Source organism: Cryptomeria japonica, chromosome 8, assembly GCF_030272615.1.
Source record: "Cryptomeria japonica chromosome 8, Sugi_1.0, whole genome shotgun sequence".
Taxonomy (NCBI): domain Eukaryota; kingdom Viridiplantae; phylum Streptophyta; class Pinopsida; order Cupressales; family Cupressaceae; genus Cryptomeria; species Cryptomeria japonica.
Window position 1 is genome coordinate 310,078,609 of NC_081412.1, and position 15,164 is coordinate 310,093,772.

Genomic DNA, 15,164 nt, shown 5'->3' on the forward strand with positions numbered 1-15,164 from the left:
CAAAGAAAGAGTAGAGACCCCAAAGAGAAAAGCTGCCTAAAAAGTAAAACCAAGCCATGAACCAACTGCAGGCAGACCATAACATACAAGGGGCAACAGAGAGAAAAAAACAAAGAAAGTTCCAACTGCCCACAGGGGTAAAGACAAACCCCCTAACTTAGGATTTCCCTATGGAACCTTTCTTGTGGGATCAAAGGATCATGTCAAAAGAAGGCGAGGACCTCTTAGAATGTTTGCCTTCAACCTTAATCCAATCGTCTTCAACTTAAGCAACCTCATCTTGCCACTCCAACGAATCTAGCACTGGAAACCCTGCAACCATGGAGTGACCAACATATGACGCAATTGGAATCTTGATGCATATATGTTGTATATGTATCGTATTATGTTTTGGTGGTGGTGCAGGATTGAAGGTATCAGACATCGACTCCACTTGGTCTCACATGTTTGAGCGTATCCTATCCTAATGGAAAGTTGTTGGAGATGGCATATGTTTCCCCCTCATACTCTAGGCTTAAGTTGTTCACCTTGTCAGTTTTGTGTTGTGGCACAAGTTGGTGGTTAGAGTCTTGTGTCAGTGTTTGCCCCCCTCTTGTTGGGTTACTTGAGGTGATGTGGTTATTATTTAATTAATAATTGGATTAATATAATTTATTAATGTTTGAATTAATTTATTGTATAGTATGGCTATTTAATTATTTGGATAATTTATTCTTGAGATTTTATATTTATTGGTTTGATTAATGTTGACTGAGCTTGATTTATTTAATTTAATGATTTATTGTTTATTGGCTATTTATTTATTTGGTTTATTTAGTGTTTAATTGATTATTTGATATTTAATTTATTGTTGAGATTTTGAATTTATTTAATTGGGATTAATTTAATTGATTTGTATTAATTATTTATTGTTTTTATTATTTATTGATTTATTAATTATTTAATGTTTATGTTTTATTGTTGATATGATTTTTATATTTATTTATTAGTTTCTATTTATATAAGCCTTTTATTTATTTATTATTGAGATTTGATTTATTATTATTGTAGACACTTAAAACTGGCACAACTAATTAAATGGTTTTTATTCATTTAAACATCATTAAATCGTCTATTAATTAAATTAAGATTTAATTAATATCCCCATTCTTCTAATCACTTATTAATTAAATTAAGATTTAATAAATATACCCTTCTTCTATCTAAGTCATTTAAATACCCCCCCTTCTAGCCATTTTAATTAAATTCACAATTAATTAAAAATATCAATTTATTCCCTTTCCCATTTTAATTAAATCTACATTTATTTAAAATATCCTTTGCATCTAAATAAATCAAAATTTATTTGTAAATCCCCCCCCACTTGCAAAATCGTACAAATGCAAGTTGCATCCACTTTTGGCTAAATAAATCTTTTTAATTTACTATAATTCAATCCTAGCCCTTGTTGAGATTACTAAAATCTTTTTAATTTACTTGGGATTGAATTGAATCCCTCACATGGATTAATAACTTTCAATCCTAGCCCTTGTTGAGATTACTCAATCTTAGCCATCCATTTCTCTATTTTCTCTATAAATAGAGCCCATTTCTTCAATCTAAGGATCCATCCACTTCTATTGCATCCAATCTATAGTCTAATTGTGTTGTGCAAGTTATCAAGGAGCTCAATCCCCATCACCAAGCATTTAGGCCGTCTTAGTTGCATTATAACTTAGTTCTTTTAATACATGTTTAGAATATCTTGCTAGATTAATTCATCTTATTTTCATAGCATTCTCATATATCATCTTCATATTATCCTAATTAGTTCACTTAATCTTTCAATTTGGAACTCATTTTATATCTTCATCTTGTGTCTTGCATCTCCATCCATCATCTCATCTTAGCTAGGATCTTAGTTGTATGCATTTTGATCCTAGAATCATCATTCATAACTCGTTCTCTGGTTGTCATCTTGAGGATCAAGTGCTCTTCCAAGTGAGGGCACCTTGAATCTTAGAGATCTTTAGAGATAGAGGAGCATGGGACGGGCTTAGCAATCTTGAGATTTCTTGGACTAACAATTAGATTAGGTTGCATTTTCAATCTCTTGATTTCACTAACATAATGTCTCATGTGTGTGTGTGATTTGTGTTTTCTTGTAGGTGCAACATCCCCCACATTTTAACCACACATTAACTGGCACCCACTGTGGGGCAAGACCCCTAAAATCCAATTTTTCTAACAATTTTTCCGCAGGTTCATGTGAGTTCGTACGAGAGTTCCTATTTTGTCGTACGAGAACCTACCATTTGTCATATGGCCTGTGAAGAAACTCGTACGAGTTTATGGTGAAGATAGAGAGATGTTTTCTAGTTTTATTCTATCCTCTGTCTCTTTTCTAATCTTGTACAAGCTAGTATTTAAACTCGCACGAGTAAACTGTTTTGACATATGGGAGTATTTGAATTGTCGTATGAGTAGGTGAGAAACCTTGTACGATTTTATGCTTGAACAGAGGAGATTTGTAACCGAGATTTGAAATTAGGCTTGGAGAAGCCCACCATATGATGTTTGATTTTTCTAACTGGTGTTTTCTTGCAGGTCTAACAATTTGATGCAGGATTGAAGAAGTTAAAGTAGGATTTGCATTTAATTTTTCTAGCTTTTTCAAAGTTGGCTAAAATTAACTCATTTTCTTTTCAAGCTAAACATAACCTCATTAAGTTTCAATTGGTGAAAAAATCTCAAATTTTAATTTGGGGGTTTAAAAAGAATCAAATTTGCAAGGTTAAAAAGAATAACAACTTCACATTTTCCTTCTTGCAAGTTAGGTTCACACTTCAAATTTTGGGGTTATAAAAAGAACAACAACAATCTTTATTTTCTTGCAAAGCTTAAAATTCACAATCAATACTTGTTTGCAAGATTAAAATGAACAATCCACATTTCGTTTTGCAAAGCGATTTCCATCTCAAAATAACATACATTATTTTAAGTTGATCGGGATTTCATTTCTAGATTAAACAAACAAATTGCTTTGTGGAACTAAAAAGAACACCATGCTTGTTGGAGCAACATCTCCAAATAGGTCTTAGCCAATCATTGCTTTGAAAAGGATAAAAAGAACATTATTTGCCTTGTCTCGAAAGTGGTAGGTATATGCTATCCCCTTAATTGGGTGACCAATAAACCAAACCACTCTTTCATGCTTTCTTTTACTTCAAGCAATTAAACCCTTTAGAAGGGCTGCTCTCTTGAGTTTCTCTTAGGGCGCCATTAAGGCTGGTGAGAGGGGAATGACCTAAGTGGGAAATGACTTTATCGCCAAGTATTCCAACCCACTACAATCAAATGTGAAGGCTGATGAAAGTACCCTCCAATAGTTTTGCTCAGTGATTAGCCTTCCCCCAATATCTTTAAGATACATAAAGCCTTTGTTCTAAAGGTTGAGAAGCCCCCCGAGAGAGTTTATCATTGAAGATCGAATGGAAGCTTGATTACAAACCATAGCAATAGAGACTTTGAGCTGAGTCAGTTGCCAAACACTGACAATATCATAGTGCAAGGGTGGGGAAGAATCCACCCGAAGGTTACTCACCATATATCTCCCAAGATAACTACCCAACTATGAAGTAATTCACTTTGGGTTAATTTCTGGCAAAAGGAAAAAAAACGGGCACCCTCTAGGGGGTGACAAGGCTGTTTGAGCTGATGGAGTATCGAGACTAGTGGGCTATGATATTGTCAATCACCTTTCAATAAAGAGTCTATCTGATGTGTCTTTTGTTGTAAATCAAACCAGTGCAAACATCGGGGATTTGAAAACATCCTCACAAAAACATACACTCAATGTTTAGCATAGGGATAATCATTGTTTTAATATGTGCTATGTCTTGTTGTCACAAATGTTAAAACATCTTGCAAATCAACCAATACAACAATCAATTCAAAACAAAGAGCAAAGAGCAACCTTAGAGAAAAGAGAATTTCCAACTCCAACTAAGCATATTTAGAAAGAGGTATCAAATCATCAACTATCTTGAGATAAGATTTCATTCAACAAAATTAAGTAGTATCCAAATAGAGTGATCAAGAGTTCCATCATCCAACAATCTTATCAACATCAATACCTAGTTAGGTTCTCAAGTTGTCAAATTAAGTTTCTACATCAGGAAACTTGACTCATATCATTTGACATACTTTGTCGTAGAGGTGAATCAAACTAAACCTCTACTTGATAAGTAAACTTGAGTTTTCAAAATAAATTATCCATATCCAACATCAACATCAATATTTGATCATTTTGTATGACCACTCCCCATATTTTGAAAAGAAGTCTTCATCAAAAGACTAAGTTGAAGAAGAGACAACCTAGTTCTAAGGCACTTATCAAGAGGAATAAATTTCTCTATATCAACCATCAACTCTTTACATCACATCGCACATTCTTACGCCATATGCAGTTGTATATCCAAGGAAAAACCAACAAATTTGACAAAGAGCCTTTGAGAAGTAGGGCTTACATTCAGAAAGCAACATTCAACCAACGCCTTAATAGTGGAGGAAGGATTAACCACGTTTTGTTTCCAAAGTTTCTTATCACTTACAATGAGGCTGGACCTGAACCACCAATTCCACCAAGAACCCCAATAAAATAAGAAGAATTCACTACGGTAGAGATATATTAATGCCCACTATCACTCGATCTCAAAAAAACAAGAAGAAGGAATCACAACCAGAATCAAGTATGAGTCATAGACTGTCCAATCCTTTTGATGAATATGCAAATATGGGAGAAACAAAGATCACCAACGAACTTCTCCAAGAATGTTAAGAGAATGCGTCTTTCCAAAAACTTGTAGAAAGACTTATAGAAGCGGATAAGGAAAATAATCTACTCATGCTACCTAGAAATGGAGTTAATATTCCTGAGGATTTCGACACAGAAAACTTAAGGAATATAGATGAGAGAATTTCAAGAACAAGATCGAGAAACTATGCTTATCAAGAACAACATAGAGAAGAAGAGGCACATGATCAAGAAAACATACGCAACCAAAATCACACCCATGAACAAGACAACACTCACGAACAAGACCATGCCTGCAATCGAGACAATCTTAATGAACGAGGGGAAGCTCCCCATTGAAGGACAAATACGCCCCTAGCTGCTCTTACACAACTCCAAACACTTCAAAGATAAATGCAGGACATGCAACAAGGGACCACGGTACGATATTCATTAGATGACATTTGTCCTTATCCTTTTGATATAAGATTGAACATGGTACCTTTTCCCCTAAATTCAAATATACCAAAGTACGACAAATATGATGGTAAGAGTGATTCCCATGATCACGTTTGGAAATTTTGTACCATGAGCTTAGAGTTTTCTCACGACGACACATACTTAATGAGATTATTCCCAAGAAGTTTGGGAGGGCAAAAAATGGAGTGGTTGTCAAAACTCACACCTCCCATCAGATCATTTGATGAGTTGGTAAATAGGTTCATAATATAATATTCCTATAACATCCAACATGGAATCACCATGTTGGATGTGTGTAACACGAAACAAAAGAACGATGAAACATTCATGGTGTTTCTACAACGATGGAGACGCATGGTCGCAAGGTATCCACGAGATGTGCCTAAAAAGGAAAAGATGCAAATCTTCATAGACAATCTGAATAGTGAAATGAGTTATCTTCTCAAACTACAATGTATACCATCTTTTGCAAAATTGATAGAAAATGGTATCCAAGTAGAGGAAGCTTCCATCAAGAAAGGGACCTTAAAGTTTTTTAAGGAAGGTGTTAATTCGTCAAACAATAACACCTTTAACAATCAAAACAATAACAACAATTCGGACAAGTCCAGATTTTGGACAAGGAATAAAAACATTTGTTAATGATGGGGTAATCGATGCCAACAATGTAAAGTCTAAACAACCAGTGTTCACTTTATCAGGAAACCCACCATCCAATAATGATCAAAAAAGTGTTAATCAAGGCACTAACAATTATCAACGAAATACCAACCAAGGAGCTTCAATGTCAAACAACAACAAGAATTACCAAGGCAATAACAACAACAACCAAGGGAACCACACATACCAAAGAGGCAACACTAATACTTTCCCCTATCGATGAATATACACGCCATTAGGACAAACCTTAGAATCAACGTTTCGAGAGCTATTGGCAAATAAGATCATCACATTGCCAGCCACAAGCAACTTTGAACCCCAAGTCAAACCCCCATGGTGGAATGACTCACGTTATTGTGATTATCATCGAAACAAGGGGCATAATACAAATGATGGCATGAGGTTGAAGAACATAGTTCAAAACATGATAGACAAGGGCGACTTAATGGTCGATGGTCATAAAACCAATAGTGACCATGAAGCTTTCAAAAATCCTCTTCCCAATTACAACAATGGAGGAGAATCAATGTCCAATAATACCAAAGGAGCTCATATTAATCACATATATGAAAACACCATCAATCACATATTAACATGTGACAATCAAGTGAATGTCATAAAAATCAAAGACAAACAAGAAAATGCATCTATAAATGTGACAACAAGAGCACACAGATATGTCTTGAAAGGGAGCACATCAACATCAACAACTCTCCCCAAGACTCAATATAACTTGGTCGACCAACTACGATGAACACCCGCTCATATACCTATACTTGAGTTGCTCGAACTCTCACCAAAAGACAAGGATATCTTGGAGTAGAATCTTATCAAAACAACCGTTCCAAATGATCTAGATATTAATTGATTCCAAGCCATGGTGGCCCATATGACAGTTCCACACAACATATCTTTTTTTGAACACAATGATGTCTCTTTAAATCATCCACATAATACCCCACTACATATTGAGGTTGTTGGATTGTTGGCATTGACAAAACTGGTCAATCTAGAAAACCAGTATATATGCTAAGGTTTCTCATTGATGTTCAACACTTACCGGTGAAGATACTAACCGGTGTAGTGGTATAGGTAAAGTGATGTTGCTTTTCATTAAGCAATAATGAATAGGTATTAAATGATCAAAGGTTACTTCAGCTCAAGGAAAGATAAAGTAAGGCAACCGATCTATCATTTAGGAAGATCGGTCACTTTGATGATGGTGAAGTCACAAAAGGTGGCTCATGCAAAGAAACTTGTTTGTTCCAACCAACGGGTAACTCCCTAGCAAACATAGGAGAAACATGATGCTAGCACAACAAACCGACAACCAAAGAATGAACTGGTAAAGCAAGAAGTGCAGTTACATACCGGTACACCGGTATGACTGAAGGAAGACATGCAATCACCATAAGTTTCAGAGTAGTGATTGGCCATTTAGTTGTGGTGGCAAAGAATTAGTTGGTAGGCTTGCATCTACGCCAAATCATTTGTTGGTAGAGTAAACTTTTAGTTACCATGCAGTCAAGCATGATAACATGCGGATTCTCTGGTTCAGATTTATTTGACTAGACATGTCTTAGAGGTTTCTATACTTGGAAGATGCGGTGGCAGAACTAGTTGAACACTTGGCGGAATTGCTGAAATGTGCACAGAGAAAGAGTGGGAGAGTTTGAATTTGAAATCTTCTGAAATCCTTGATTGATGTGATTGAGGACAAAAAATGTATAAAGAGTTCTTGAGCTCTTTCGACAAGTTTTTGATCGTGAAATTTGAAACAAGGAAATCTTGTTGAAGGCGATCCAGGGTGAAGAGAAAAGTGAGAGGAAGTGCTAAGAGGTGTTAGCACAGTTGAGTGTATGTGTGAGGTAGATCGACTAAGTGTAGAGTCGACATGCAGATAATCGACTAAGTGCAAAGCCGAAGGACAAAGAACTGGTTAAGTGCAGAGCCGAAGGACAAAGAACCGACTGAGTGCAGACCCAAAGGATAGAGAACCGACTGACGGAAAAACTGAAGGACAGTGAACCAGTAGAGTGCAGAGCCAAAGGTCAGAGGACCGACAGAGTGCAGTGCTGAAGGAGAGATGACTGACTAAGTGAATAGACGAAGGTGTAAGAAGGAAACCGATACTGTGTAGAGAAGACACAACCAGTGTGTATTGAGTGGAATGCATATTGAGATCTGATCAAGATATCAGTAGCTAATTCAACAAATCATCCATTTGTTGCTTTCTAACAACTGTAACATAAATCCTTTGACTGGGTGGACTTTAACAGGTCCCTATTGTAAAATCCCTTAACCGGGTAACATCTTAGCTGATGTTCTAAGTCCTCTAACCAGGCTACCTTTAATAGGGTAAAGGCACTAACCAACCTTGAACAAAATCCCTTAACTGGGTGGCACCTAACATTGTCTTTGTAATCTTCTAATAGGGATGGCTCTTAACCAAGCGTACTCCAAAAGAGTGCAAATTTTGTGAGTTCCTACTCACACTGTGGTTTTCTCCCTATTGGGTTTCCACGAGATAACGTGTTGGTGTCACTGTCAACTTTTCATGCTTGCATATTTTACTTCAGTGATTAAGTATATTGTTGGATCTTAGATGAAAGAAGATTTAAGATAAAAGTTAAATTGTGAAATTTTGATTAAGTGCTGATTCACCCCTCCCCTCTCAGCACTGGTTGGGACTAACAATTGGTATCAAAGCATTAGGTCCGTAGAATCAGAAGAAGCTTAACCAACTTAGGGAAATATCAAAGATGATGCGTAAGGAGGATCCTAAGTTCTCTAAGGAGAACTACATCTTATGGTGTGGAAGAATGAAACTCTATTTAAAATCCCTAGGTGAACACTACTGGAATCATGTGATCACTGAATACAATGAACCTACAAGGACTCTTACTCCGGAACAAATCAAGGAAAGGAAAGATAATACTGCTGCTATGGATCTGATTATTTTTTATTAAGGTAAAAATAGGTTTTGAAGGGACCCCAAAACCCTTTACAAAAGAACCTTACAAGATAAAAGCATTAAGCAACCAGGAGGAGCAAACCCAAGAAAAGCCAGCGAAATAACTAGAGAAAACCAGCTAAAGCCCCGAAAACCAGCAAAATCCGGCCAAACCCGACAAAAGAAACTAAATAATATTTTTCAGGGCATTAGCCAAGTTATTGCTAATCCCATACAGGTCTTTGATATTTTCCCTAAGATTAGGGATCTCCTTAGCAGACGCAGCTACAACTTTCTTAACACTCGCTCCGGTTCTCTTTCCAGCTCCACCCGTAGTAGCTTCACCACTTCCAATCTCGATAGCATCTTCACCAATGTTGAGGTCCACCATTGGTTTGGGAGAATTGGAATTATCAAGGACCTTCGAGATATCCTCAAGGTTTTTAGTGACAACATACAAGATATTCGGGATAATACCCAACAGGTTTTTCATCGCCACTTTCCCTTCTTCCAGCAAGTTAATCTGAGCAGCCATTTAATTAACTTTCTCCTCCATTTCCTCCTTCCACTACTTCTAATTCTTGTCATCTTCCTTCCTTTTTTCATCCATTTGTTTCCCATTTTTCTCCAGGTTCTTCAATAGTTCATAAGTCCATCTGTCATAACCCAATCTGGCCTCAGTAAGTTTTTTAAGGTTATCCAAGAATAACCCTTCTCCAGCGCTTTCCTTTTCCTCACTCAAACTATCCTTTACCATATCCTTCTCAGGTTCCTTGTTCTTCTCCCTCTCAGAATTCAAATCTTTTTCCTCATTATCCTTGTCATCCACATCCACCATGGGTTGGCTATTGTTGTTGTTGTTGTCAAGTCTAGCACTGTGAATTGGGCTATCATTGTCAGACTCGTTCTCACCTTCTTCATGCTCTGCTCCCGTTTCCTCATCTTTCCAGCTGTCCTCACCCTCTGACTCATCCATTTCCATTTCACTGCCCTCTTTTCCAATTTCCTCTGTGTCATTCTTATCTTCATGGACTTTCATCCCAATGGCACTCTTGCTTTTTTTCCTGGAGGTAGCCTCCTCCTTGCTAGGTTCCCCTTCCTCCAGCATTCTCTTACCTTTCCCTGGAGAAGTGGATAACCTCTTGTTTTCTAGCATGGCAAGGGTTTTACAGTGCTCATAAATGAGCAGCAAAAGCCCACAATGGAGTACCGGATTTGAGGGATTCTTGCTGTGTTTATTGAGAGACCTAGAAAGGGACCTAAGGAGATAGTAGGGCAGGGATACCCGTTTCTCATGTCTAAAGTGGTTTAATAACACAAATTGATAAGTGTGGGCCCTGGAAAAGCGGCCCTCAACAGTTATATATTCCATTATGGCATTCAAAACCCAGCTCCAGATTTTCTTGATGTTGGAGGCTTCGTAATAACCCCTTGTGGCTTTTCCAATTTTAGCCCTCTCCTTTTGCTTACGCTGGAAAAAATTTACCACATTATTGGAAACCTTGAGATCTCTAAAGAAATTAAGCCCAGAGTGGGGCATACCTGTCATAGTTGCGATGAGGCCTGCATCCAATTTGAACCTAACACCATAGATTTTAAAGGACCCATTACACCAATTTTCAGAGATTTTGAAGATAGTGAGATTAACCCTACCTTTGTCGTAATCAACCAGCTTCTCCATGGAACTAGTAAGGGAACCTTTTTCCAGCTTTGAACAAACTTTCGGCATGTCCTTCCATCTGGATGTGTTGTCCGGTTCCTCCCTCCTTAAATCTCCTCCTATATTCAAATTCAGACTTTCACTTCTGTTCTTCTGCAAACTCAAAATCTTCCCGTTGTCGCTCAAGATTTTGAAAAAGATGACCCACAAAGTGTGTAGTGATATTATATTTGATTGGGATTCTTCCACTTTTCCAGGTAAGCATAACCTTTCCATCAAAGCATAAATTACTCATATAAGCTATCATGATTATGCGGTCCTTCTTTCCCCATAAATCTATCCTTTTTGAGGAGCTCTTTAATACTTATATTAATATCTTCCCTGTGCCAAATTATTTGAGAATCGAAGTTAATGCCTAGGTTCGCCAGACAGTCCACCATCATATTTTTCTCTCTAAAGGCCTGTTCAATGATAATAGCTTCAAAACTAGCAATGATTTCCCTAGCTTTAAAAATAATGTTTTCAATAGACCACGATGGCTCGGTTTCCCCCTTCAAACACTTAATGATATTAAGTGAGTCTCCCTCAAGCCATAATTTATCATGATTTAGGTCCTTAGCTATAATAAGAGTGTTCAGTGCAGTTGAGGCTTCAACAAAATGACTGGTTTGACTCCCCAAAGGACCAGCAACTGCCACTAGGCAACTTCCAGCAAAATTCTTGACAATGCCCCCATAACCAGCTTTACCCGGATTCCCCTTAGAAGCCCCCATCAAAGTTGCCTTTAGCCATCCCTGAGGTGGAAAACACCAAATAAGACCTTCTCTGCCCTTCTCCTTACTAGGTTTGGTAGTTGAGAGGTTCCACCTGTCATTGAAGTCTTCTTTAGCAACCGGTCCATCATCAGTACCATTGATGCATTCAAAGATACTCCTGTAAATTTTATCCACCACCACTTTAGGGATGTCACTTTTATCCCTAAAGATCCTGTTATTACGCTCTTTCCAGATATTCCAGATAATATTCGGGAAGATAAGTTTCCAAAGCTCCACTATCTTTGGGTTGGAATTAGGGCATTGCCATTGCTTCCAAGTATCCCTAAGAGAGTTCAAAAAGACCGAACTTACCTTCCACCTGCTTAAAATAATTTTCCAAATTTCCTGGCTGAAGGTACATTGATGGAGGATATGGCAAGCAGACTCTTCTTCCCTGCAACAAAGAGAACACCTGTTAGGAAAAACAAATCCTCATTTTTGAAGGTTGTCCAAAGTTAATACCTTGTTTTGGATAAAGATCCAAAAAAAAATATTAACTTTAGGAACTAACTTTTTGTTCTAAACTTTAGCCCAAATAGGAGTTTCTTCCACTTTGTTTTGGATAGCCACGACCAAGGACACAAAATACTTCCCATCCGGGGTTTCCTTCCATATCAGACCATCCTCTCTGTTGTCTCTAAGAATTTTAGAAGAAAGCACAACCTCGAGAAAATTTAACTCCAGACTCTACTGACTAAAATCAATCCATTTCCCATTTCTCCAGTAATCTCTGACCAAACCCCCAAACCTGCTTTTGAACCAATCTTTCCAATCATAAAGGATTGGAATTTCCTCCAGAGGTTTATCCATTATCCATCCATCTTCCAAAATCTTATACTTCTACCATTTCCTAGATTCCACATTCTAGCAGCTGCAGCCAAACTTTTTTCCAATTGAACTGCATTCTATATAGCAGAACCTTCAATAATAAAAGACTTATCTAAGAATTATTCCTCAGAGGGTTGCATGTGAAGATATTTGTTTCTCCAGATTAAATTCCACTCTCTTTCCTCCCCTTTCATTCTCCAAATTTGTTTAGCTAATAAGGCATTTTTCATAGAACTAATATTTCTTAAACCCAGCCCTCCAGAGGCCTTAGGCGAACATATTTTATTCCAAGCAATAAGGGGAATTTTGTTCTTGACTTCCACTCTCGACCAAAGAAACTTTTTTTGGATTCTTTCAATTTCTTTTGCAAACTTTCTAAGAATTTTAAACAAACTGAGGGCATAAACAGACAGCTTTTAGAGAGAAGCTTTGAGCAAAGTAACTTTGCCCGCTTGGCTAAGGACAACCCCTTTCCAACCAGCCAGTTTGGAGTTGAATATGTCAACCAACTTAATCCAAAAATTATCCATAGGCTTGATACAAAGGGGAAGCCCCAAATAAGTAGAGGGAAGCTCATCAATTTTACAACCAAGAATTTTTTCAATCCTTAATTGTCTTTGAACAGGGGTATTGATGAAGAACAAAAAGCTCTTATCCCAATTATTTTTTTGACCAGAGGCAGATTCATAAATATTCAAAATGTTCTTCATATTTTTAGCTTCCCTAATGGAAGCTTCCCCCATAGTAATTGAATCATCAACAAACTGTTCATGGGTACAGGTAAAATTGGTAGAGGAAGGTTTCAGTCCTCTGAGATTGTCTTCTTCCACATTTTAAAAAATGAATCTACCCAAACTTTCAGCTAAAATGGTAAACAAGATAGGGGAAATGGGATCCCCCTGTCTAAGACCTCTGGTACTTTTGAAAAAACTAGAAGGGGATCCATTGAAAATAACAACAGAAGAGGAAGTTTCCATCAATTGAGAGCAAAGATGAATAACTTTTTCTCCAAATCCAAACGCTTTCATAATCCTTAAGAGAAACTGCCAGTTCACTCTATCATAAGCTTTTTCCATATCTAACTTCAGAAACAAACCCTGATTGTTAGCCACCTTTAGAGAATGGATATTTTCATGAACTGAAATAATGGAATCCAGAATCTGTCTATCGGGGACAACACCATTCTGCTAGGCTGAGATAATTCTTGGAAGAATATCTAGTAGTCTGGAGGTAAGAACCTTAGACAAATCTTGTAAACATAGTTGCAGAGACTAATGGGTCTAAACTTATTAAGAGAATCAGCTCCAGGGATCTTTGGAATAGGGACAATGAAGGTAGCATTCAGTTCTTTGAGAAACCTTCTAGAGCCAAAAAATTATTTAACACCTTTACAAATATCAGTCTCCACAATATGCCAAAAATATTGGAAAAAGAACATAGGGAAACCATCCGATCTAGGAGACTTATCTCCTTGAAAAGAGAACACCGCCTTTTTGATTTCCTGATTATTAGGAATTCTGGATAGATGTTTATTGTCTTCCTCAGTCAAGGTAGGAGGAATAGCTTGCAACATGACATTTTGGTTACTGGCGTCAAGGTTATCCACTTCTCCCAGAAGGGTACCAAAATAATCCAGAGCTTCCTTTCTTATATCATTATCCTCCGTTAAAATCCCTTTATTACAGGATAACCTGGATATCCTATTAGCCGCCGTATGCTTAAGAGTAGTTAAGTGGAAAAACCGAGTATTTTTATCACCTTCCTTCATGTACAAGGCTCTTGTTCTTTGTCTCCAGAATGTCTCTTCATTGGAAATAATAGTGTGGTATTTAGATAACAAACCATTTTCCATAGATCTCATCTCTTCAGAAAGCCCCTCCTCTTGGATTTTATCTTGAACTTCTTTTATTTCAGATTTTATTTGAATTTTACTCTTGAAGATATCCCCAAAAATCTCTTTATTCCAGATTTTGATTTTAGCCTTTATAATATTGAGCTTTTTAGCTATTTTGAAAAGAGTCGTTCCCTCAACCTCATAATTCCACCAATCAGCAACACAAACTTCCAGGGAAGAATGGGATAACCAAACTTTTTTAAATCTAAAAGGGAAGTTTCTCTTAGTAGAAAAAGAATTGGCAGTAAAAGAAATAGGATAATGATCAGAACCAATCTTGATTACAGACGCAAGAGAACAACTATACTTAGATAACCACTCAGGAGAAATTAAAGTTCTATCTAACTTAACTTGAATAAGATCAACTCCAGTTCTTTTATTAATCCAGGTATAGTTAATCCCTTGGAGATCCATATCCATAAGAGATTGATCATTAATGAAATCAATAAGATCTTGTTTACCATCAAGCTGTAAGGAAAGGCCTCCCATCTATTGGCATTATGTGAACTGGATAATGACATTGTATGTTGTCATTGATGTCAATATGCTGAAGAGGTGAGAACCGGTATATGTGAGAACCGGTGTAACACTGTGAACCGGCATTTGTGTCAAAGTGAAGCGGTGTGTTTGTTCAAGGTGAACCGACACATGGAAGCATTGTATGACTACCGATTGGTAGTCTCAACTTTAGGGTTTCTGGTTGAAGTGATTCAAGCCTTTGTGGCTTAATCAGTGACTTTGTGTGATGAGTTAGCATGGTAACGAAGAATAGATCCTGTTGCCAAGTAAGCCTTGTGCGCGTGAAGGATCTTGCATGAAGGAGATTGTTTCTATCTACCTCGGGAATGTGCGAAGTATGTAAAATAGTGATAATGTGTGATGGGTTATCAGCCGCCATGAAATCGGTGGAAATTGACAATGGAGAATGTCTTGAGATTGGATCAAGAACTGTTGCATTTAATGCACTGTGCTCAACGGTCAGGATTGAACCATTTGAATTCCTTAACGTAACAGGTTTTAGGGTTTAGGGTTTATGCTACTGACCTATCTGTTTTCCTATAAGGTCGATGTTGTGATACTTTCTGTGGTTGTTGGCAAAA